Source organism: Pteropus medius, unplaced genomic scaffold (genome assembly GCF_902729225.1).
Source record: "Pteropus medius unplaced genomic scaffold, Ma_sr-lr_union100, whole genome shotgun sequence".
Taxonomy (NCBI): Eukaryota; Metazoa; Chordata; class Mammalia; order Chiroptera; family Pteropodidae; genus Pteropus; species Pteropus medius.
Window position 1 is genome coordinate 214501 of NW_024345600.1, and position 18704 is coordinate 233204.

Below are 18704 nucleotides of genomic sequence, written 5' to 3' on the forward strand. Positions count from 1 at the left end.
TGAAATAGTTAAGATATTGCCTTAACATAATGGATTCAAAGGCAACTGAAAAAAAATGAAGGTATATTTCAAATGATAAAATGTCTAATGTATCAGGATTGTTAAAATATGCAAATATGTGTAGGAAAAATAGAATTATCATAGTACAATAATTAAAAATATATATAATAGCTAGGTTAGTCTACCTATTTTTAAATTATTTAAAATCTATTGGACACCTAATTTAGGGTACTGTGAATATTTCCAAAATTTTATCTTTGGCCTATCTTCCTTTGCATTCTCTTCCCAGAAATCTCCTTAACTCCTATGGGATTAGCTTTCATCCTTTATGGAAAATTTGGTGTCGTCTCCAATTTTGATATTTTCTTTTTTATATTTTCTGGTTTTGTTTATTTGTTTACTTTTTTAAATTTTTGGATTTAAATTTACTGAAAAGATGAAAGAATAGTGCAAAGAACTTCTGTATACCCTTCGCTCGGGTTCCCCGATGGTTAACAATTTGTCACATGTGCTTTATTATTCTCTCTGTCTCTCCCATCAATTTTTATACACACATATATATAAGGTGACACACATATGTATAATATACTTACATGTATGATATAAGATTACATATATACATACATATGTACGTACACACATATATATACACCCATACATATACATACACGTATTTTTCCTGAACATACATGATGATGTCTCATTACTCCTAAATACTTTAGTATATATTTCCTAAAAGACAAAGCACAACCATCAAAATCAGGATATGAACATTGATATAATACCACCATCCTATTCATAGATCCTACCGTAATTTCCCTAAAATCTCATTTATAACAAAAAACAAATCAAAACAAATCCAAGATACTTTTTCTTCTAGTCCAGTGTCCGGTTCAAGAGTACATTGCATTTAATTTTCAGGTCTCTAAGCTTCTACAGCCTGGAACAGTTTTATGTATCTTCGTCATTCATAACCTTGGCATTTTTGAAGGGTATAAAACAGTTATGTTGGATTTGTCTGATGTTTTCTCGTGATTAGGCTGAGAGTAATCATTTAGGTTGTGAATATCATAAAACTGATTCTTTATTCTTTCTGGAGTATCATTTCAGAAGCCCTGTGATGTTGATTTGTCCTATTTCTGGTGAGGTGAACTTTGATCACTTGATCAAAGTGAAGTTTGCCAGGTTTCTCCATTGTGAAGTTACTGTTTTTATCTCTAATTAATAAGTAATTTGTGGGGAGATTCTTGAGACTATATAAGTGTTCTCTTCTTCAATAAACTTTCACTAATTATCTCATCTATCAATGATTGTTGCCCAAATCAATTAATATTGTGATAATTGTCAAATGCTGATTTTCTAACTCTATCTGTCCTACATTTATTAGTATTCTACTGTAAGGAAGCACTTTCCTTTCTCCTTATTTTTTTAGTTCATTTGTCATTTACTGATATGACTAAGGACTAATGGATTTCTATTTTATCCAGTGATTTATAATATAATACTAACATTATTTCTTTTGATGCTTTTATCATCCCAGATTTGGCCAATGGGAATCCCTTTAAGCTGAGTCTGTATTTTTTTTTTGACAAACCCATCATTTTTTGAGCACTTTCTTACTTTCTGGTACAGCAAGATGCTCCAGGCTCATCTTACACTTTTTCTACTCCAGCCCTGGAATCAGTCATTTCTCCAAAGAACTCTGGTACTATTTAGAAGAGAATAGCATTTAAAAACAAAGATCTGGGAGCAAAATACATATATTGCTTCAAGGTGTTATTGCTTCGAGGCTTTATCAGTATGTATACCTACTCCTCCCTCCCTCTCTCCTTTCTTTTTTCTTTTCTCTTCTCTCTCTCTCTCTCTCTCTTTCTTATTTCTCCTTCTCCCTCTCCCTCTCCATCTATTATATCTTCTTTTAAGAAAACACAAGTTTGCACTAATACCTCCCATTCCAGATCAGAATACCACAGAATTTATTCTAGCCTTTCTTTCTTTCCACATTTATAACTCCCTTCTCTGACAGAGATAATACTGGTGTTTATTATCTTCAATACGTTGTCTCTTATTTTCTCATTCCAAAGAGTATAGAGGGGTAGACCTAGAGCTGAGAGACAATCACAAACCAGCACAGCAATTACAGAAACTCTGTTTTAAAGCAGTCTATCATATCGATACATTTAGACTCTGAAATAGTATGTTATAGACAGGAAATTTGAATGCCTACTTGGTGGATTTGATGTATATACAAACTCAATTTCTAAATGATTCTAAAAAGATTTAAAAACCTTGATAATCAAGTTATATTATGTTGGAAATTATAAGCTGAAATTAAGGCTGCTTGTTTTCTATAAGTTGATTTTCTATTATTCTACCTTTATGTTCATTTTAGTGTAATGGTATGAAAATAATGAATGAAATCTTCGTAGCATTTTCGATCGAGTACGCAATGACAGCAACTCGACATTTTAAGCGTTACAAGTGACAGACTACTTGGTAAAGCTCTCTGCTAGTAGGAAGTACTACAAAGTACAGTGAGTTCCACAGCGACATCTAGTGTACCATTTTTGTAAAATTGTTTAGAGTCTGGGATATTATTTGTGAGGTAGTAGCTTGTGGTCTCGTGACTAGGCATTTCTTTTTAAAGTCCTGAAGTAAACGGCCTAACCAAAGTTTGTATATTAATCCTTATTACAATTTTTTACAGTATAAAGTGTGATATTGTTTGGGGTTCTCATTGTACATGTTTTAGCTGAATTACAATTTATTACAGCAGTCGACACTGCAACTTAAATAGTTATGTTTGGTTGCCTTAAAAACATACTGTAAAATTTACATAGTTTTCAATGAGAAAAATTTGGGAAAGTTTGAATTAATCTGTAAATTTTTAAATTATCAAGAACTCTTCAATTCAAAGCTACCTTACTAAAGCTATTATAGTATGAAAATCATATAGAATGGACCTCTGCACACAAAACAAAAATTCTGTTTGTAGGATATTGGGAAGTTATAAATCCCAAGTGAAAACATCAGAGACATTCTTGACTAATAAAGGAATAACAAGCAAGAGGTATACACCTTGGCTAACAACATTCTCTTTAATATGATAAAAATGCCCAAATAGCTCCAAAGCGACTCATTTACAAAAACAAAACAATCCATCAATGAACAGTTCCTGAACATGCCATATAACTTTTTTCTGTTACACTTATTTGGAATAGTCTTAGAGAAAGTGTCACTGTCACTATGATACCTGAAAAAAAAACACGACACCTTAGTATTATGTCTCCATTCCAATTTAATGAAACAAGCCTCACTTGAAACCTTTCTGGCCCCTTAACCAAAGAAAAATTTGACTTACAGTGGTATCTGATAATGGCTGATACCAGATACCTCATTCCATTCATCAAATGCTCACTTAACTAAAGAGGAGAATCTAAATATCTAGGTTACTTAGTTGTACCTGTTTGACATTCTTTGTCTTTATCACAGTAAGAATATATCTTATATTCCACAAGTAATAATATCCTTGGGTCAGATCTGGATTCAAAATTCTAGTCTCGATTATTAGCTGTATGGCCTCATGAAAATTACTTAACTTGTTTGGGCTGACTTTAGTTCCTCAGTTGCAAAATGAAGATTTAACCTACTTCTTAGAAATGAACGAGTAGTGATGATAGTAAGCATTTTCATTTACTTCCAAAAATAACTGTTTAGGAAGTATTTATTGAGTTCATATTGTTTTACTATTAAGTATATCACTGTAGGTTTTTGATAGTTAACCTTTATCAGTTAAAAACTTTCCCTATTATTGCTTGATTGCAAAAAAAATTTCTTTGAAGTAATGAATGAGTGTTGAATTTTATCAAATGTTTGTTCTGCATCTTTTAAGACGATTACGTAGTAGCAATTATAAGGAACAGCATGTTTAAAAAGATTACAAGTAATAATTATGAGGATATTTAATGTCCTCTATGCTAGCCTCACTATTTTACTTAGGACATAATTTAGAAATTTATAAATTCAGACACAACTGACTTTTAAAACAATTAAAATTTTTTTTGAATTGTGGTAAAAAACAATAAAAAATTTGCCATCTTAACCATTTTTAAGTGTACAAGTCAGAAGTATTAAGTATATTCACATTGTTGTGCATCAGATCTCCAGAACTTTTTCATCTTGCAAAACTGAAACACTATACCAATTAACTTCTCTATTACCTTGTCTCCCCAGCCTCTGGCAACCACCATTTGACTTCCTATGAATTTGGCTCCTTCAGATACTTCATATAAGTAGCATTACACCGTATTCGTTTTTTTGTGACTGGCTTATTTCATTTAACATAATGTCCTTAAGGTTCATCCATGTTGTACCACGAGACAGGATTTCCTTTCTTTTCAAGGCTGAGTAATATTTGTGTGTGTGTGTGTGTGTGTGTTGTTTTGTTCATTTATCCATTCATTTGTCAATGGATATTTGGATTGCTTCCACCTCTTGGCTGTTGTGAATAATGCTATTATAAACGTGGGTGTGCAATTATCTTTTTGAGATCTTGCTTTCAATTCTTTTGGATAGATACACAGAAGTGGGATTGCTGGATCACATGCTTAATTCTTATTTAATTTTTGAAGAACCTCCATACTGTTTAAGAGCAGCCACACTATTTCATATTCCCACAAATAGTACACAAGGATTCTAATTTCTCCACATCCTCACCAACACTTATATACTGTTTTGTTTTTTTGTTTTTGGTATTGGCCATCCAAATGGGTGTGAGGTGATATATCATTGGATTTGCATTTCTGTAATAATTAGTAATATTGAACATCTTTTTAAAAAATTATTTTTAATTGCAGTTGACATTCAATATTATTTTATATTAGTTTCAGATGGTGACATATCTTTTTATATGTTTGCTGATTATTTGTATATCTTTGGAGAAATGCTTATTCAAGTCCATTGCCCATTTTTAAACTGGGTTATTTGGGGTTTTTTATCATTGACTTGTAGGTGTTTTTTTTTTTTCAAGTATAACTGGATAATTACTCCTTATTGGATATATTACTTATAAATATTTTCTTTCATTCATAGGTTGCATTTTCACTCTACTGATGCACAGAAGTTTTAAAGTTTGACGTAGTCCCATAAGCATTTTTGCTATTGTTGCCAGTTGCTTTTGGTGTCATCTCCAAGAAATCATTGCCAAATCCAATGTTATGAAGATTTTCCCCTATGTTTTCTTCTAGAAGTTTCATACTTTTAGATTTTACATTTAAGTCTTTAATTCATTTTGAGTTAATTTTTGTATATGAGGTAAGGTAAGGGTCCAACTTCATTCTTTTGCATGTGGGTATTCAGTTTTCCCTACACTGTTTGTTGAAGAAACTCTCCATTTACCATCGAGTGGTCTTGTCACTCTTATTGGAGATCATAAGCAAGGGTTTATTTCTGGGCTCTCTATTCTGTTCATTGGTTCATGTGTCTGCCTTTTGCCAATACCATACTGTTTTGATTATTGTAGCTTTGTAATCTGTTTTGAAATCGGGAAGAGATCTTCAAATTTGTTCTTTTTAATGATTATGTTGGCTGTTCAGGGTCTGACACAACTGACTTTTTTGAAAGACCAAGTATATAATCTTTACAGTTGCTAAAGTCACTTTCACATGTTTGTGATCTCTACCACGCTTGGAAACTGACTTTGGAAACCTTTTTGGACTTAAAAAAAATGATAAGTTATGTCATAAAGAAGGTATATACAATAAGTATACAATTTCATGACCATAAAACCATCACTCTGGTCAAGAAATGTAACACTGCCCCTGCGCCTTCCCTGATCACAATCCCCTCCTTCCCACACGAGGCTATTAGTATTCTGAATTTTCTGATAATTATTCTCTTCTCCTTATAGTTTTAAAATGTAAGTCTATCTTTAAATTTTATCTGTTTTTGGACTTTAATTTGAATCACATCATGTATTTTTAACTTGCATCTATTGCTCAACATCATGAAATTCTCTCATGCTGTCTAACTGTAGTTCACACATTATAATATTCCATTGTATAAATGCACCACAATTTATCCATGCATTTTACTGCTGATAGTTTTATTAAGTTTCCAGCTTTTGATAACTACAAATAATACTATACAAACCTTTACACACATCCTGGTGCACAAGTATAAGTGTTTATAGAGGGTGTATACATAGAGTGGTATTGCTCATTCATTGGGTACATCAATGTTCAACTTATATGTCAAATTGCTTCTCAAAATTGTACCAAGTTACACTCCCACCAGGGGCGTATGGGGATTCCTAATACTCCATGTGCCCTTTAGTGTTGCACTATTTAAGTTTTGGCATGTTGGTGAATGTGTAATGGTATCTGTCTGTGCTTTTGATTTACACAAGCCTGATTACCAGTGATGCTGAACATTTCTTTTTATGCTTATTAGCTATGTGTAAACTGCCTGTTAAAGATTTTTGTTCATTTTAGCAGAAGATTGACTTTTTATTTACTCGTAGGAACACTTTTTTATGTTCTGGATACTAGCCATTTTGTTGTAAATATTTTCTCTCATGTTCTGAGTTATCTGTTCTCTATGCTCTTTTGATGAAAAGGTCTTGATTTAATGTAATCAAAATTATCAATCTTTGTTTATGGTTAAAGTATTTTGTATCTTGTTTTAAAATTCTTTCCTACCACAAAGTTTGATAAATTAATCTTGTTAATGTCTTAGTTTTGTCTGGTTCATAATTAAGTGCCATTTGAAATTGAAGTGTGAAGTAGGGTCCAAGTTAATTTTTTTTCATATGGACACCCAGTTGTCCCAGCAGCATTTATTAATAAGACTGTCCTATTTCTAGCCTCTCTATTCTTTTCTGTTCTGTTTTCTTTTCTCTGCACAAATACACTCCATTTTAGTTATTAGTGATTTTATAGTAAATCTTTATATCTAAGAGGACAGGTCTTTGCATTTTATTTTTTGTCAAGAGTATCTGGGCTATTTTGGGTCCTTTGTACTTCCCTATTAAGGAGGGAAGTACAAATTGGACCTAAAACTTGGAAATAAGACAAAAAGATGATTGTGCGACCTTTTAATGTCATGCTAGATAGAGTACTATCTAATAAGCTCCCCAAACCCTTCCAGGGATTATCTGATTCTCTAGGGGAATATAAGTTTGTAACAGAAATGATTAGAATCGAGCCATTTTACAATTCTATAAAATTGATAGAGTGAAATAACTTTACTTTTTGTCTAGTTGAGAAGATAACCCAAAAGACTATAGTTTTATTGCCACCCCCCAAATATCAACTGGTTTTTATCTTAACATTTTTTCTCATTGAATCTAAAATTACAGTTTTTTTATACTCTGTTGCAAATGGCTTTGTCATCTTGCTGGTTCCCTCACTATGAATTAATTAAAAGTTTGACACATCCTATTTGTATAATTATGTTAAACATATTAGAATTACATTTTGATGTCCATAAAAATTTAGAATCAGCTTGTTTCACATAACAAATACATAACCAAAAAAAAAAATAGAATGTCCTTTTCTTATTTCTCAGCTTCTTTTACTCCACATTTTGTGTGCTTTACCTATGCTTTGTATATAGTTATAGCTTCTTCATTTTCATTGCTCTAACATTTCATTGTATGAGGATGCCACAATTTATCATCCATTTACTATACACATACATTCTGAGTTGTTTTCAGATTTGGGATATTATGAACAGTGCTGCTAAAGATATTCTTGTGTATGCTTTTGGTGAACATGTGAACACATTTCTTTTAAGTATCTGCGAATGGAACTGCTCGGTTATAGAGTATGAGATGCTCTATTTTAGTAGATACATTTTCCTGGTAGTTCTCATTTTAAACTTCCACCCAATATGCAGGAGAATTTCAGTTGCTCCTGAGTTTCACCAAACCTAGATATTTTCTGTCTTTACCTTAGCCCTTATTAGTGAATTAGTATGGTATTCTGGTTCTAATTTATATTTCCCTGCTAATTAAAAAAATTGATAATTTCTCCCATGTATTTATAGGACATTTGGGTGTCCTGTTTTGTGAAATAGCCTGTCTTTTGCCCATTTTTCTGTTGGTTGTCTGCCTTTTTTTTTTTTAGATCAATTTTTAGAAATTCTTTATATAGTCTAAATATAAGGCCTTTGTCAGACATGTATATAACAAATATCTTCTCCCATTCTCTGGCTTGCCTCTCCGCTCTCTTAATGGTGTCTTTTGGTGAACAAAAGTTCTAAATTTCATTAGCGTCAATTTATTCATTATTTTGTTTATAATTAACACTTTCGTGTCCTATTTAAGAAAGCTTTATCTACTCAAAGTTTATAAAGATTTTCTTTTCCTAAGCTTCCTTCTAAAATCTTTATTGCTTTATCTTTCCAATTTTAAGGACAATCCATCTGGAAGGAATTTTTAGTTGATTGTGAGGTAGGGATCAAGTTTAATGTTTTTCCATAAGGCTATTCCTTTCTCCACTGCACCGCAATCTCTCTTTTGCCATCTATCACATGACTCTATTCAGCCTGTCTATAGACTCTTTGTTCTGTTCCACTGGCCTATGTGTCTATTGTTGGAACAAAACCAACAATAGTTCTTGTTATCTGGCAGTGTGACTGTTCAGCTTTGTTCTTCTTTAAGATTGCCTTAGCTATTCTTGGCTTTTTGCATTGCCATCTAAATTTTAGAATCTAAATTTTGATTTAGCTAAATCAAAATTTTGGGTAAATTTTTACACCAAAATCTACTGGGATTTTGATTAAGATTACATTGAATTTATAGATGAACTGGGGGAAAATTAACATCTTTACATTAACTCTTCCAAACTATGCACATGGCATTTATTTGGATTTCTTTTAATTTCTTTAAAAATTAGTAGTTTCCAGTAACAGGTCTTTGACATTATTTGTTAGATTTAGTTTAAGTTTTGTGCTGCTTTTTGATATTATTATAAGTGTATTTTTTCAAGATTTCATTTTCTATTTCTTTATTGCTGATATACAGCAACACAATTAATTTTAGTGTAATAACTTTTAATTCAGAGTACTTGCTAAATAAATCCATTAATTCTATAATAGCTCATTTGTAGATTCTTCTGGATTTTCTATATATACAATCATGTCATCTGTAAACAATGATAGTTTTATGTGTTCCTTTCCAGTCTTTTATTTTTCCTGCCTTATTGTTAAAAACTCCAGTTGAATAAAAGTGATGATGGTGTACATTCCTGTCTTACTTTTGATTTCAAATGGAATGCTTTCAAAATTTTAACACTGAGTACGATGTTGGCTTTAATCACTGATTATCCCTCAGGTTTTCATAGGTTGTACCTTTATTATCATTCAGGTCAAAATATTTTCTAATTTCTCCTATAATTCCTTCTTTGATTCATAAGTTATTTGAAAGTGTGTTGCTTAATTTCCAAGCAGCTAGAAAAATTATATATATATAAACTCATATATATATATAATTTCTTTTGATTTCTAGCTCAATTGCACTGTGGTCAGAGAATATACTATGAAACATTTCAATCTTTTAAATTTTGGAGTCTTGCTTTCTGGCCCTGCATATGGTCAATTTTGATTAATGTTCCAGCTCCAGTTGAGAACATGTGTGGTAGGCAGAATTCTTATTCCCATGCTCTTTATCTCCTGGTGTTCATCTGTGGATATGTTAAATTATATGACAAGGGGATTTTGCAGAAAAAGGAAAGCAGAGGTTCAAAATGTGAGAAGGACTCAGCCTGCTTTTGCTGGCTGGAAGACAGAGAGGGAGCCAGATGCAAATCATGAGAAGGAATTGAATCCTGCCACAATCCTGAATGAGTTTGGATGCAGCTTTTCCTCCAGAGCCTTCATTAAAGAATAAAATCTTATCGAATCCTTGATTTTGGTGCTGTGAGACTCTAACCAGGTAACTTGGCTGGGCCTTTCTCTACCTGGACTTCTGACTCATGGAATTTGTTGTATTAGGTGTTCTATGTTTGTTATATCAGTTACCAATTGTTATACAATAAGACAACCACAACAAAAAAACATACAAAACCTAGTTGCTTAAAAAACATAAGGATGGATTGAGAATATATAAAGAATTCTTACAACTCAATAAGACAAGTAACCTCCCAAATGGACAAAAGATTTAAGCAAGCAGCTCATCAAAGACAATATACGAATGCTCAAGAAGAACATGAAAAGATGTTTAACGTCACTAGTCAATAGGAAGAATACAAATTAAAACCCCAGTGAGGTATTGCTACACTTTTACTGTAATAGCCAAAATTAAATAAACTGACAATACTAATGGCAGTACTTTGTGGTAGATTTGTAAACGTTACAGCCATTTTGAAAAGAGTGAGGCAATGTCCTATAAAGTTAAAACGTGCACTTACCGTAAGGCTCAGCCATTGCACTTTTCAGGATTTACCCAAGAAAAATGAAAGCACGTGTCCATGCAAATACTGGTAGGTGAATACTTAAATCTGGTCTATTAACATCTATGTAGCAAAATTATTGGTAAGATATTTTGAGCCATAAATGATAGATTCGAAAAGAAGAAAGGATGAATTAGAAAACCAGTTAAAATTATATGGAATGGTGGTGGTATTAAAGATGAAACATTGGGTGACTCCATAGTGTAGTGGTTAGCACGTCTGCTTAGCCCGCCGAAGGTCCTGGGTTCGCACCCCAGGTGGAGCCACAGACCATATCCCAGGTGCACCAGACCCTGCATACACCCCAAGAGTGTGTGGGAGGGGACACCCTGCCTTCAGAGACCCAGTTCTTGAGGGGAAATGGCAACATCCATGGGTCAGGGGTGGAAGTGGAGGAGGGGGGAATTAAAGAGGGGGGAAAAATTTTTCAAAAAGATAAAACATCAGCATAGGGAGGTATCACTATCAAGTGAATTAATGGAAGTCTGTGCTCCTTTGTTTCATTTTTTAAAAATGGATTAAAATATTTTCTATTTTTCTTCTTTTAAAAACTCAGAAACAGTTTTCTGTATGTGATTGTCAATTTGTTTTTTAGTCAGTGGTTCCTTTCTGAGGAGCGGCACAGACTCTCAGACCTATAGGTCTGTGATGCTTCTTCACAGGGGCTTTCATGGGCTCTGCCCTGCTCTGGAGACCAGCCCTAACACAAAGGAACAGCAAGGTTTGGCCCAGAGACACCTCAGGGGAGGTAGCTGATGAACGCTTTTACAAAAAAGAATTGGTGAGCAATGACATTTTTATGGAAGATATTTTTAGTGCTGCACAGCACTCTCCAGAGCAAATAAAGTAAAAATTCCTCCTAGTCATTCTTTCTTTCCTAAACTTCCTGTTGGGCTGCTCTGCCTTCTGAGAACTCTCAGCTCTTTCCATTGTTTGCATGTAGTGCCACATTCTGCTGGTCCCTCTCACATCTCCGTTCCCTCCACTCTCCTCCTAACATTTTATATTCATATCCTTTCTTTAGGATATGAATATTTATTTAGGATGGCAGAACAATTTGCCATTCATCTCCAACTGATACCCCCAAGCCCATCTTGACTGGGAATGCGAGAAGCCTCCTCTATAACAGGATACAAGCTCTTACAAGAGCAGTGGAATTATATATACAATATCCTTTGTTCATTTTAAATAACAAGGTTACTTAATCTACGAAAGATTTCTTGATTTTTTTTCCCCGATCTAACTTTCTTTTTACCCAAATCCATATTGGCTTCTCGGTATTTTTTTTCTTAAGATCATATATTTCATAAAATAATTCTAATTTTCTAATCAATATTAAAAGTTAGATTGGGAAAAATGAAGAAATCTTGATATTCCATTTAGATTATATATACTATATTGCATATGCTATAAATACATCCCAATGAAGTTAGAGTCACACAGAATGAAAACACTTGTGCCTCGTAGACAGATTGGCATTTTTTTAAATGCCAGGTATTGATGTAAAATTTAGATAAATGTAATTTCACCCTTTTAAGTTGTACAGTTCTTTTAATTTTGACCATTACAGTCAACTACTTTTAAAATTGGTCATAAGATTTGAACAGATACTTGAGCAAATGAGACATACCATTAGGAAATAAGTACATAAAAAATCCAAAATAAAAGGAACAAATTACCAAAAAATGTGACAACTATTTGAAGTCTTATGCCAAGTTTCTCATCCTCAGCACTACTGACATTTTAGGCCTGGTAATTCTGTTATGAGGGGCTATCGTGTATTGTAGGACATTCAGTTGTGTCCCCAGTTGAGAACCACTGTGTTAAGTGAAAAGACAGATTCAAAAGGCTACATATTGTATGGCTCATTTATATGTCATTCTGGAAAAGGCAAAACTCTAGGAACAGAAAACAGTCCTCACTAGGACATGGGGTTGAGGGCAAGAGATTGATTATAAAGGGTCAATAAGGGAATTTTCTGGGGTAATGGAAATATTTTCCATCTTGACTTGGTGCTATTCACATGACTAGGTTTATAGTTTTGTCAGATTTAGTAAATTTTCAGCCATCATTTCTTCAAATGTATTTTTCTGCTCACTCTCTCCTCTCCTTCTGGTATTCCAATTACATGTGTGAAAGACTGCTTGATATTGCCCCACAGGTCACTAAGCCTTTTCCTCTTTGAGCTTCCATTTGGATAATTTTATTGTTGCCTTCAGATTAACTCATCTTCTTTTGCATTATTCTGCCTTTAAATTTATCCAACGAAATTTTGAGTGTATTTTTCATCTTTAGAAGTTTCATTTGGTTTTTTCCTAAAGTTTCCATTTCTTTCATAATTATATTTACGTTTTCAAAGTTTTTGAGTATATTTGTTAATGAACCATTTCTTGGTCTCTGTTGACCTATTTTTCTTCTGCATATGGGTCACATTTTCCTGCTCCTTACATTTTTTTTTTTTAATTATACGCTTGATATTGTGAATGTTATATTATTGAGTCTGCATTTTGTTGTTTTCAAGAGTATTCAACCTTGTTCTGGAAAACTTACTCGGGGGCCAGCTTGATCCTCCTTTCAAAGCTTGTTTTTAAGATGTTAGGATGTAGCTTTTATTCTAGAGCTTGTTTAGTACTATTGAGGTGTGACGCTTCTGGGAACTAAATATCCTGCGTATTTTACAAGGTCTCTCCACTCTGGCTGGTTGTAAATTGAATGTCTCTCAGCCTGTGTCAACTCTGGGAAGTGTTCAGTTCACAGCCTCTGGGTAAGTGGTCCTTATCCTACGCATGCAAAATCATCCTATGCATACACAGTATGGTATTTAGTCAGAATGAAGAGACTACTATGCAGATTTCTGAAGCTTTTTTCTCACCTAATTCCCTTTTTCTGTTACTCTTTCTCACAAATTCTAACCACTTCAGCCTCCCTGAACTTTGATCTCTGCGTCCTTAACGAACCAGAGACCCCGTGCTCAACTTTGGGTGTACCCTGCTTTTGTCACCAGCTGTAAAATGCTGTGGAAAACAAGTGCAGTTGTATGATTCACTTTTGTTTCTCTTCTGTCAGGGATTATCTGTTATCTAATGTCAGAAAAGACTTGTTTCATATATTTTGCTTAGTTTTCCAGCTTTTTACAAAGAGAGGACAAATCTGTTACCAGTGATTCTGTCATGGCCAGAAGCAGGTGTGAAAAGCAATTTTTTTTTTTACTATCTAATAATAGGCAACTTATATACTACAAAAGATACTATAAACCAATTGAGAGGCTAGGAAAAGCTTGAAATACAGACATAACATAAAATATTTAAAAGATTAGACCTTTCAATAAGAACCAAAATGGGCAAAAATACAAATGGATAAAAATGAAATGACCAGTAAATAGATGAAAAGCTAACCAATAGATGGAAAGCTGTGTTAGTGTTAAGTTTCTCAATCTCTTTAATAAGAAATGTTATTTTTACTTGAGGTTCAAATGACAGTAAATTACACAAGATCTTATATAGATTGATGAACATTTACATACATATATATCGTTATCCATAACCTACAGCGATATATAGAACATTCTATCACCCTGAAAGAATCCCTCAGTCAGCTAATATCCTCTGTTCCCCAAAGGCATGCACTATTCTGACTTCTATCAACACTGAATATCTGTGCCTGTTTTCTTACTTGAGGAATTTCAGTGGAATCATACATACACTAAATAATTTTGTCCAGGTTTGTTTGTCCATGTTGTTACATGTAATTGTAGATTGCTTATACTACATAGGATAGATTACTTATAATACTATTCCATTAAGAGTATTCTACAATTTATTCTCCCACCGATGGACATGTGAACTATTTCCAATAGCAGCTATTATTAATAAAAACTATTAGGAGTATTTACCAACTAGTCTTTTCTGTGGATATGTTTTTATGCCTCCTGGATATACACTGAGTGGAATCCCTAGGTCATGGGATTAGCATGAGTATATACAGTAGTCTGATCCACAGGGGATACAGTTGTAAGACCCCCAGTGGATGCCTGAAACCTCAGATAGTACTGAACACTATATATACCATGTTTTTTTTCTATACATACGTACTTGTGATAAAGTTTAATTTATAAAATAGGCACAGTAAGATTACCAACAATAGTGAAATAGAATAATCATAACAATATGCTGTAATAAGTTATGTGAATGTGGTCTCTCAAAACATATCGCACTGTACTCACCCTTCCTCTTCTTTTGATGATGAAATGATAAAATGCCTGAGGGATGAGATGAAGTCAGGTGAACGAGACCTGAAATAAGGGTTACTGGAACCCACATAGTGATACCGCGACAGTGGCTCTGATACCTGAGATGGCTAAGTGACTAATGGTAGGCAGTACAAATGGCACAGAGACACTGGATAAATGGATGACTCCTGTCCCCAGCAGGATGGAGCAAGACAATGCGAGATTTCATCATGCTACTCAGAACAGCACGTAATTTTAAACTTATGAGTATTATTTCTGGAATTTTCCATTTAATACTTTCCCACTGGGTTGACCAGGGGTAACTGAAACTCCAGAAAGTAAAATCACAGATAAAGGGTGGGTGGCTACTGTACCACCAGATAGTACTCCAAAGTAATTTCATAGCAGTTCAGTTGCTGCATCAGCTTTCTCTCATGCTTGATGTCAGCCTTCGACTACTTTTTCAAATATTTATTTGGATATTCTCATTTGTGGGATTTTCAGGTTTTTGTTAGTTTTTATTTGGGTTGTCTTTTTCTTCTTGATCTGTGAGACTTTTCAAAGATTCTAAATAAGTCCTTTGTCAGATATATGTATTGGGCTTATTTTCTGCCAGTTCCTTGCTTATTTCTTAACAATGTCTTTTGATTCACACAGTTATTTTATTTATAAAGCTACAAAACCTGAGGAAAAAAATCTATGGTGTCATGTTAGCACGGTGGTTGCTCCAAGTGGTTGGTTGGGGAAAGAACTAGAGGGAGATGAGTTTATGGGGACTCTTTCTTGACCTGTGTGCTGGCTATATGGCCTCACTTTAGAAACAAACAAAACTCTTCCTTGACATACTGCCAACTACCAAGCTGCTTTCCTATGGTCTTAGAGCTGTCTACACTTCTGCCGTTAACACTGAAATTCTCATTGAAGTCACATGATTGGAAATTGAGCAGACATTTCTCTGCCCAGATTTTGCTCAACAGTTGACCACTCTTAAAACGCTCTTTTCAATGACACTGCATTCTCCTGGTCGTCTTTTGTTACTCATCCCTCAAGTACTGATATTCATTGTTAGTGCTTTCTCAAATCTGTGAGTATTCTTACATCTTCTATCACTTGGAATATATCTGTTTGTTATGGACTCCCAGCTATTCTTACTTTCTCTCCTTAGCATCAGTTATCTAACTACCAACAAATGACCTCCACTTGGATTTATTCAAGTGGTATCTCTGCGTGCTTACTATACCAAGTATTGTATTGGGTGCTTGAATTTCTTACAGAGATATCAAATTTAATGTATTCAAACCCAAGGTCTATCTTCTTTCCCCCATATTCTGCCCTTGAAATTCTCTTTCAGTGACTGGCACCACCTTCCACTAGGCCAACCAATTACCTCTAGGTAATTTTTTACTTATCCTTCTCTGATTTTATTAATCAAGTCTGTTGAATTTACCTCTGAAAGATATCTCAAATCTGTCTCCAGTCTCACTGCTATTCATTCATATTTTATATGTAATTTTTTTTGTAATGAACAGATCAAAGTGAACACCCTAAAGAAATGTCCATTTGAATTCCAAAGCAATACTTAACACTGATTCCGAATGCTATAGCCACAACCACAGTACCTAGTCCCACCTCATCTGCGGTTTCACTTTCTCAGGTTTCAGTTACCTACAGTCGACCAGACTGAAAACGTTAAGTGGAAAACTCCGGAAATAAACAATTCATAAGCTTTAAGTTGTGCATTGTTCTGAGTAGCATTAAGAAATCTTGCACCGTCCCACTCTATTACATTCGCAATGTAAATCATCCCTTTGTCCAGCACCTCTGTGCTGTAAGCACTACCCTTGTTAGTCGCTTGGTAGCCATCCCAATTATCAGATTGTCCAGACACTGCAGTGCTCATGTTCAAGGTAGCCTAATGCTGTCAGGATGCCTACCTCAGGTCACTTCCTCTCATCACAGAGACACTCTCTCTCACCATCATAACAGTGAGTACAATACAATGTTTTGAGACCACATTCATCTAACTTTCATTAGTATAATTTTTATTGTTATTGTTGTTAATCTCTTACTCTGCCTAATTTTCAGGTATGCATGTATAGGAAAACACAGAGTATACACAGGGCTCAGCACTATCAGCACTACCAGTAGTTTGCGACGTGCACGTGGGGCCTCGGAACATTCCCCATGGATAAGGGGAGACTCTCTGTATAATCCCTCAGATTAAGATAGTTGTAGTAGCCAAACTACAAGATAAGTAAGCCCCAGTCATCCCTGCCTCCTGGCATCCACTTCTGTGCAGTCCGTTCCCCATTTTACCAGGTCTGTTTTAAGACCAGTAAAACCTGGAAAAGTGATGGCATTCCCAGTATTATGTAAAAGCTGTGCTTTCAATCATGGGTGCACTTTCTATCTTACATGACTCTGGGAGAAGCCGGCTGCCATGTCTTGAGGTCACCAGGTAACCTAAAATCTCTGCAGCCAACAGGCATGAGGAACCGAGGCCTGCCAGCTAGCACGTGAGCACCGAAGTGGAGTTTGCCCCACTGGAGCCTTCAGATGACAACAGCTCTGGCTGACAGTGCATTACAAAGCCATGAGATCCTGAGTCAGAACCACACTGCTAAGTCACTCCCTGATTATCATAGAAATGGTAATGATTGTTTTAAGCTGCTAAATTTTGAGGTCACAAAGCATTAGCTAACATTTTTTTCTCCCAATCAAAGCATAAGATCGGATAGACTATAATTTGTTACAACAAATGAAACAAGTATCCTTTATACTGCTTCACAATTCCAAATTATTCACTATCACAAGAGCAATGTGTTAAATTCTGGACAACAAAGTCAGCAGCGGTCTAGTATGAATATATATGATTGGGATTGTATTTTATCAGCTTTGATTTATTCCAAACAAGCTCTGACAAATTTTTGGTTCTTTAACTTACAAGGGTTAAATGTTACTAATTTCTGGGGAAGGGCTCCAGGCTCTAGTCTGCACCCCAACAGGAACCTCAAATGCTGGTCCACTAAACGCTTTCATTACTGTCAGATGAGCTGGTATTGAGGTGGAAGAAAGGTAGAAGATGAAACTGAAATAAACATTTCTTGAAACTTCTTCCAGATCAGCTGGTCTTCCTTCTGGAACATCTCTTGGAGCAGAAAACCCTGAACCCCAGAACTCTGCAAAGCCTTGAGAGGTACAACCTCCCCCGGCAGGATGCAGAGGTTCACTGTCGGTGGTGTGAACTCATTGTTAAGCACAAACACACAAAAGAGAACAAAAATATGGAGAGATTCCTTAAGAAGCAGGCTGTGGGCTTATATCTCTGCAGGGAACTGATGGTGAGGATGTCAGGCAGCAACAGGCCACCCGAAGCAGCCTCAAGCTGACCAAGGAGCTGGATGGATCGATGCTCACCCAGGTGGTAGCCAGAGATGTTATTTTAAAGAGGATCACAGCTCATAACCTTGTAGCCCTGGTGGGACCAGGTTTGCATCGGCCCTCGACATCAGAGGAAGATTACAGGGCTGCCAAAGCCATCAGCCAACAATAGCATCCGCATGTTGGTGCTTCTTTCCAGAGGCTGCTCTCAGGAGAGTACATGTGTGACAGGGACATCCTCACGAATAGTCTCCGTGGGGCTGACGGGCCTGTTCCTTCCACTCACTGAACATGCAACCTCAATACACCAAACTTGAACTGGGTCTCTTCTGTGCATTTAAGGCAGTTCTTTCATTCAAATGATTAAAGGTATCTGAGACATGTCAAAAAATCTGAATTTTTTTATCAGTCTTCTCAGCAAATGGCTTCATTGGATATATCTATAATTCTGGAAAGTAACAGTGTTTCTATACACTAGGACCAGTGAACACCATTTGATGTTCTCCTTTGGGTCATTTCAGAAAAGATTCTGCAAAATTCTTTTGAGATTGATATGTCCATTATTTAGATTTCCTCCCCAAATTTTAGATTTTGGTAAAAGTACAGGATAAGACTCTAAGATGTATTAATGATAAAATGTAATG